General features: G+C 61.7%; 2 non-coding genes across 2 annotated transcripts in view; both read left to right on the forward strand.

Moving 5' to 3' along the window:
• The first annotated feature begins 4,231 nt into the window (after nucleotides 1-4,231).
• On the forward strand, nucleotides 4,232-4,389 carry LOC132939986 (5.8S ribosomal RNA). The gene has a single exon (XR_009664039.1). It is a non-coding gene; the product is annotated as a 5.8S ribosomal RNA (ribosomal RNA).
• Nucleotides 4,390-4,759: 370 nt separating this feature from the next.
• Nucleotides 4,760-5,000, forward strand: part of LOC132939998 (large subunit ribosomal RNA) — a 4,194-nt gene continuing 3,953 nt past the window's right edge. Inside the window, exon 1 of the ribosomal RNA XR_009664050.1 lies at nucleotides 4,760-5,000. This exon is cut by the window's right edge and continues 3,953 nt beyond it. This is a non-coding gene — a ribosomal RNA (large subunit ribosomal RNA).

Here is a 5,000-nt window from a genome sequence, read left to right on the forward strand (position 1 = left end):
CCGTTTTCACGGTTTGCCGGTGACATCGACCGTACCGTTCATCACGGGCAGACCGCAGAGTCGTTGTCCAGGGATATCCCCCTTTGCCGAAAACCTTTACCGCGTAGAATTTCTGCGCTGACCGCGACGTTACAGGGGTGATTACCGTCGCCGAGCTGCGCGCCCGCCGTACCGTCCCGTCGCACGGACCACCGTGTGTGAAAATTCGATTTTTTTTTTTCACTCGACGTCCTCGGTTATTCGTCGGTGCCGGGGTGGTGCACATGACGGCAGCCCCGGCGATGTCCGTCGACACGATTTCGAATTCAACTTTTCGAACGTAGTTTTTCCGTGTGCAATAACTCGTTAACCGTTGGTTCGATCTCGACGTACCCGAGACGTGTTCACGTCGTACGTTCCGAGTACTATAGGACACCGGTGTCCGCGACAATTAAATCGGTAATCCTTTATCCGCGGCCGTACCGCTACGCACGGATTTTGTGATTTTCGCCTAACCGCTACGCACGGTGATTGACGGATTTTCGATTCTCGCCTAACCGCTACGCACGGTGATGGCGAAGTTCCTTCGACCCGGGTGTACCACTACGCGTGAACACCCCCGTCGCACATTGTGAAACTCGAGATTTTGTAAATTTGTGAGCGACTCGGTCGTCGGCGTTCCGCCGGCGTCCGATCGCCAATCACGTACGACAGCAAAGCCACGGGCGACGCCGAAGCCGACGCGTCCATCGCCGCGCACCGGTCTGCCCCAGTCTTCGGAATGGTCAGCAATCCGGTGCCCTTCGATGGTATCCGTCCAAGTTTCGGCGACCGACCCATCTCGCACGCCGAGTGGCAAAACTCAACCGGCGTCGCAGGCCCGCCTTCCGGTGGGCCTCCGACGCGCAAATCGTTTTTTTCAAAAATCGATGACGACTCCCGTTACCGTTCCGCAAGTTACGAGCTCTCGACGCCAAAACATTCCCGCCGCGGCCGGCCATCGTCGCCGTGCCCGGCGGTCGCCGGGGCGAAGCCCCGGGACGACGGACTTCGCGTCGCGTCCCGGCTTCCCCCACGATCTCGGCTGGGGGCCGTTATAAACCTGGCGAGAGGCGCTAGCGCGGTAATTCTCCGTCCGCTGAAAACGGACGGCGTACGCGCTAACCCCGACTCTCGTCAACGCACGGGTCACGTCGCGTCGGGCGAGCGCTCGCTCTCCGCGTGTGTTCGGTCTTCCGCACGCGACCGCCGCCGCAGTCGCCCCGCGTTCTGCGGGTGCTCAGTGCGGCGCTCGCGTCGACCGAAGCGCGCGGTTTACGGGCGCCCGTCCGCGCACGTATCCCACTCGAACCGCGGTCGGTCGTGCGCCGTGACCGTATACCGGTCACGGTCGTTTCGACCTTCCTCGGCGTCGGCTTGCCCACGGGCGGACCGGCGCTCGGACGCACGCGTCCCGAGACGAGTGTCCGCGTCGTCGTCGCCCCTTGGTCGGCGTCGCCGCGGGGATCCGTCACGGGACGCAGTTGTTGTAAAACCGAGATCCCTGGTTGATCCTGCCAGTAGTCATATGCTTGTCTCAAAGATTAAGCCATGCATGTCTCAGTGCAAGCCGCATTAAGGTGAAACCGCGAAAGGCTCATTAAATCAGTTGTGGTTCCTTAGATCGTACCCAAGTTACTTGGATAACTGTGGTAATTCTAGAGCTAATACATGCCGACAGAGTTCCGACCGTCGCGGCGCCCTCGGGCGTCGCTCGCGGGAGGAACGCTTTTATTAGATCAAAACCGGCCCGTCGCGGCGCGCTTCGTGCGCGTCCCGATCGCGGCCCGCGCAAAGACCTGGTGACTCTGAATAACTTCGAGCTGATCGCACGGTCTCCGTACCGGCGACGCATCTTTCAAATGTCTGCCTTATCAACTGTCGACGGTAGGTTCCATGCCTACCGTGGTGGTAACGGGTAACGGGGAATCAGGGTTCGATTCCGGAGAGGGAGCCTGAGAAACGGCTACCACATCCAAGGAAGGCAGCAGGCGCGCAAATTACCCACTCCCGGAACGGGGAGGTAGTGACGAAAAATAACGATACGGGACTCATCCGAGGCCCCGTAATCGGAATGAGAACACTTTAAAACCTTTAAACGAGGATCAATTGGAGGGCAAGTCTGGTGCCAGCAGCCGCGGTAATTCCAGCTCCAATAGCGTATATTAAAGTTGTTGCGGTTAAAAAGCTCGTAGTCGGATCTGTGTCTGGGCGGTGCCGGACCACCCTGGCGGTCCGTCGTGTCGCGGCCGGCCGTGTCGCGGGACCACGTGTCCCGTCGGCGCGGTCGTCGTCGCGCTCGTCAGCCGTCTCGGGGTGTTAGTTACCGGCACGTCGGCCGGACGTATTGTCGGCAGGCGGACACGTGTCTCGGGCTTCCGGCGCGCCGCGCGGCCACGCGTCGCGCGGCCGTCGGGGTTCGACGACGGCGGCCGCCTACTCCAATCTTGCTGCGCGGTGATCTTCACCGATTGCCGTCGGCGGGCCGACACGTTTACTTTGAACAAATTAGAGTGCTCAAAGCAGGCTCAAATCTGGCGGGGCGGCTTCACGGCCGTCTCGTCAAAAGGCCCTGAATACTGGTCGCATGGAATAATGGAACAAGACCTCGGTCCCGCGCATCTCCGCCCTTCGCGGGCGCGCGAAATCGCCCTCCGGGGCGTTTCCGTGCGCGGGCCGCCGGGCCGCGGGCGCCAGTCGCCCGCGCGTCCCGCCGGGCCGGTTTTCGGGACCGGAGGTAATGATCAACAGAGACGGGCGGGGGCATTCGTACCGAGACGTTAGAGGTGAAATTCTTGGATCGTCTCGAGACGAACTGACGCGAAAGCATTTGCCAAGTACGTTCTCGTATGATCAAGAACGAAAGTTAGAGGTTCGAAGGCGATCAGATACCGCCCTAGTTCTAACTGTAAACGATGCCAGCTAGCGATCCGCCGGCGTTTCATTAACGACCCGGCGGGCAGCTTCCGGGAAACCGAAGCTTTTCGGTTCCGGGGGAAGTATGATTGCAAAGTTGAAACTTAAAGGAATTGACGGAAGGGCACCACCAGGAGTGGAGCCTGCGGCTTAATTTGACTCAACACGGGAAACCTCACCAGGCCCGGACACCGGAAAGATTGACAGATTGAGAGCTCTTTCTTGATTCGGTGGGTGGTGGTGCATGGCCGTTCTTAGTTGGTGGAGCGATCTGTCTGGTTAATTCCGATAACGAACGAGACTCTGTCCTGCTAACTAGGCGGGTAACCCCGGGTCGGCGTGTGCGCGGCGCGGGCGGTTTCGGCCGTCCGTGTTCGCGTACCCGTCGGCTCGGCCCGGTATCCCCGAACGCGTTCGCCCGTCGTCCACGGCGGTCGTCGAGCGCGGCCGCGCCATCCGCGTCCCGGCGTGCGGCGGGCGTGTGTCGGCCGGGGGGCAACCTCCGGTCGGCGCGCGTCCGTCGTGCGTCGGGCTCCGTGGTGAAGCGCGCCGTGTTCGCGGCCGTCGCCGGCGGATCACGATACGTTACTAGGGCTACCGCCGGCTCCCAGGAGCTTAAACTCTTCTTAGAGGGACAGGCGGCGGACGAAAATAGCCGCACGAGACTGAGCGATAACAGGTCTGTGATGCCCTTAGATGTTCTGGGCCGCACGCGCGCTACACTGAAGGAATCAGCGTGTGTTAACATTCCTGGGCCGACAGGCTTCCGGGTAACCCGCTGAACCTCCTTCGTGCTTAGGGATCGTGGCTTGCAATTTTTCCACGTGAACGAGGAATTCCCAGTAAGCGCGAGTCATCAGCTCGCGTTGATTACGTCCCTGCCCTTTGTACACACCGCCCGTCGCTACTACCGATTGAACGGTCGCATTGAGGTCTTCGGAGTGGACGCGCGTTATTCGGCCCCCTCGGGGGCTGGGTCGTCGCGCGATCGCGAAGATGACCGAAATCGGCCGTTTAGAGGAAGTAAAAGTCGTAACAAGGTTTCCGTAGGTGAACCTGCGGAAGGATCATTAGAGACGGGCCCGCGGTACCGGCAGCACTTGCCGGTCTCGCGCGCGCCTAATCCGACCCCGTGGCCGCGTGCGCTCGCGACTAGCTCGCCGACCGCCCGCGCGCCGCGACCCCCGACCGAGCGTCGACCGAAAGATGGTTAACGTCGAAAGACCATACGGGCCCCGCCGTGCGTCCGCGCACGGCGCGTGGCCGGTAGAAGTTTCGTCGACAAAAAAAAACACCCGACCCCGAACAGCGGATCACTTGGCTCGTGGATCGATGAAGACCGCAGCTATCTGCGCGTCGTCGTGTAATCCGCAGGTTATACGAACATCGACCAGTCGAACGCACATTGCGGCCTCGGTGACCCGCGGGTCCCGGGCCACGCCTGTCTGAGGGTCGTATACCGGATACTCGGCCAGACCGATGCGCCGCCGGCAGGCGTCCGACGGCGGCGGCAGTCCTCCCGGGGACTGTCCGCCCGCCCGTCGGCCGCTCCGGTGGTGCGAGATTGGCGGTTCGACCGTGGAAAACCGCGCTCGCGCGGCCGCCTCCGGTCGTCCGCCCAAGTTGTGACGGCAAACAGTCACGGGTTCTCGCGTCGTCAAACGGCACGTCCCCGTCCGCCCGCCGCGCGAGAGCGCGGCCGGGTCGGCTGAGAGTCCACGGACCTCTCCGGCTTCCGAGACGCGGACGCGGACGGTCACCGTACGGGCGGAGCGCGGACCGCAGGCTGCCGTGTAATTTAAAAAAAAAAAAAACCGATACGTTCCGACCTCAGATCAGGCGGGACTACCCGCCGGATTTAAGCATATTAATAAGCGGAGGAAAAGAAAACAACCGTGATTCCCTTAGTAGCGGCGAGCGAACAGGGAAAAGCCCATCGCCGAATCCCGCCGCGCACTTTTGTGTCGCGGCACCTATGGGAGTTGTGGCGTACGGGCCGGCCTCGTTGCCGGGGCGCACGTGACGGTCCAAGTCTCCCTTGAACGGGGCCATGGCCCGCAGATGGT

This window comes from Metopolophium dirhodum, chromosome 2 (genome assembly GCF_019925205.1).
Source record: "Metopolophium dirhodum isolate CAU chromosome 2, ASM1992520v1, whole genome shotgun sequence".
In the NCBI taxonomy this organism is placed as follows: Eukaryota; Metazoa; Arthropoda; class Insecta; order Hemiptera; family Aphididae; genus Metopolophium; species Metopolophium dirhodum.